Source organism: Penaeus monodon, chromosome 15 (assembly GCF_015228065.2).
Source record: "Penaeus monodon isolate SGIC_2016 chromosome 15, NSTDA_Pmon_1, whole genome shotgun sequence".
Lineage (NCBI taxonomy): Eukaryota > Metazoa > Arthropoda > Malacostraca > Decapoda > Penaeidae > Penaeus > Penaeus monodon.
The window spans coordinates 23,631,154-23,633,724 of record NC_051400.1 but is presented as its reverse complement, the minus strand read 5'-3'; the positions used below and the strand labels follow the sequence as shown (position 1 = coordinate 23,633,724).

The 2,571-nt window shown below is 43.1% G+C and overlaps 1 protein-coding gene across 1 annotated transcript in view; it reads left to right on the top strand.

Annotated features, from left to right (window-relative positions):
* Window positions 1-2,571, top strand: part of LOC119581816 (procollagen-lysine,2-oxoglutarate 5-dioxygenase 1-like) — a 123,695-nt gene that overhangs the window by 58,420 nt on the left and 62,704 nt on the right. The window lies entirely within an intron of this gene.

Below are 2,571 nucleotides of genomic sequence, written 5' to 3'. Positions count from 1 at the left end.
TGCCTATACCTGTTGATTATGCACACGGGTTAACTTCATTTCGGCGCAGTGGATTAGACTTTTTTGTATTTTTACTGTGAGTTGTAAAAGATAATTCATACTTGATGTCCAAACGGAATACTAATGGCAACTGTGTTTTTAGTTTCTTCTCCCTTTTAAAGAGAATGCAGATATAATAACATTGGTTCTCCTCACAAAGAGACTAATATTTGGCTGAAATTGTTGCCAGCTTTATCCCACTAAAGGGTTTCCACGCCGGATTACCAGCTGATCTTGGCCAGCTGAGCAGCGGCAGGCGGAGCGCGAGGAGGGCCGCCTCGGCCATGGCGGGGGGGGGGGGGGGCAGATGTCCCCACTCTTGTTTTATTTTTTGTGTCGCTCTACGCTTGCCGCCCGGGAATTGCTCTATTTTTTTAACGATGTTGATATTGTTAGGCATTGTCACAGACCCGACGTATTTGCATGTGAAAAGGAAAGTTTAATTGCTCTGTTATATGCATCTATTCATGAGTGTCAGGATGGTGATTTTTTCGTGGAATGTGCACGTGCACTGGCGCGTGTATGCATGCATGTATATATGTACCTGTTTATTGATATGACTATGTATGGTGTGTTTTGTAAGTGGTTGAAGGAGAGAGAGAAAGAACATCTGCACTTCTTTGCCAAACGTGTTTTGAATTTATGTGTGCTTTGTGGCCAATAGTTTTCATTATGTGAGACCCAGTAACCGTCTAAGTGTACGGCCAAAATAGAAAATCACAAATTTGTCAGATTTTTATTCGATCCCCAGACCTTCAAGATGACTTTCTACCCTAACTTGAACTCGGCCAAGTGAGCGCAGACAACTTCCCTTGCTCTGGCGCTGTTGAGCCTCCGTGCCAGGGGGGAAGCGAGCCGCGCGCCTGCTCCTCTGGCGTGACGGCTTCGCGCTCGTGATGTCGCTGTCATCACGGGAAGCGCTTGGGCTCGAGGCGGCGAGGAAAGACGGGTGGCCGGCTGCAAATCGCCTTTATATATATCCGGATGTGAACAAAGAAATACGTTAAAGATACCTTGTCTGTTGATATCTTTATTCATTATGATAATTGATTATAGCCTACGTTATTTGATGCCTTGATTTAGGTTGCCTAATCTCTGCATTTCACTTGGAATAGATCGTTATACCTTCAAATTCTCATTTCTCTCATAGATGTTGAAAAGTAATTTTACAAGATTAAGTGACCTGTCCGAAAGCGAATTGTTTTTTTTTCAATAAGTCAGACTCCTGCATTTGATGCCGTACTTCGCAATTCCAATGTACGAATGGCATGGGTTATAGATCCTAAATGTATTCTGTCATTAACAGGCATTCATAGATTGGCATCGGCGAAAGCAGCTTTGGACGATCTCGCTAATATTTATCCACACATGACCGTGCATGTAGATTAAAATAACAGACTCTTGGAATTTAATATAGAAAAAAATCTTCCGATGACGAAACAAGCGCCACCTGTGAGCATCGGCTGGATCCGTCGGGTGCGTGCCGTGGCTTTTGCTAGGGAAAGATTTTGCCAGGGATTTGGACTGAAATATTACAAATATTATTCTGTTAACGTGGTAGGATCAGACTAATCTCTGTTAGTAAAATCGTTTACGAATATATACCTTCCAGCAGGGACGGAAGCTCCGACCACGAAGGATCCCGAGTAATTATGCTTCCTTAATTGAACATGAAGCCCATGTTCCTGTTCAGAAATGTTCCATTATTCTTTCATAGTTATAAATGTTGTTGATTTCATTAATCTCCATATCATTAGGGCTCTGAGTATACATATCATATATTTCATCAGACTGGAATAATATTTTATACGTGCCGTCGCCGTGGCTCATAGGGACCAGGCTTGACCGCAACGCCTTGTTCGCGGGTTCGAGTCCCCGAGCTGGACCACAGCTGAGGGTAAGAGGGGCGGCTAATCAGGCAAGGGCGCGCGGCCGAAAGTTCCACAAGGGCATCGCCCTAACACCATAGAGGGGAGTCACAAGCATAAAGCCAGATCATTTTCATCAAAAATAATGGTCATCATAATCTTTGCTATAGTAATAAAGATGACACATATTGGATACGCCAATGGTAATGGGTGACCGAGGATAGAGTCGGCAATGTTTTATATGTACACAGAATTCATATAGGTTAGTGTTCCTTAGTGACCTTAAAATAACAACCCTTTCCAAGGTGCATTTACGAAATGCAGCTATATTAGGCAATGGCGATGCCCAAAGCACGTCTTTTTGCACAGGGAAAGATTAATTAATGCGGTTTGATTTACGTATGTGTATGTGTGTGTACTGCTCGCAATCGAACTTGCGTTCGAACCTGTTCATGTGGGTCAAATAGACATTCCGTTGCATATGATTAAGTGGATGTTTTTGCAAGGCTTGGCGAATAGCAACATTCTGTATTGTGGTGTGAAAGTATGTTTTTGATGTGGACCGAGTAGATTTCCTTGTTGGTACTTGTGGTATTATCTGGTAGGCCAACCTGGCAAAATTGTTTTGCAGTAATGTGGCAGCTTCTTGTTAAGCTGGGTTGGC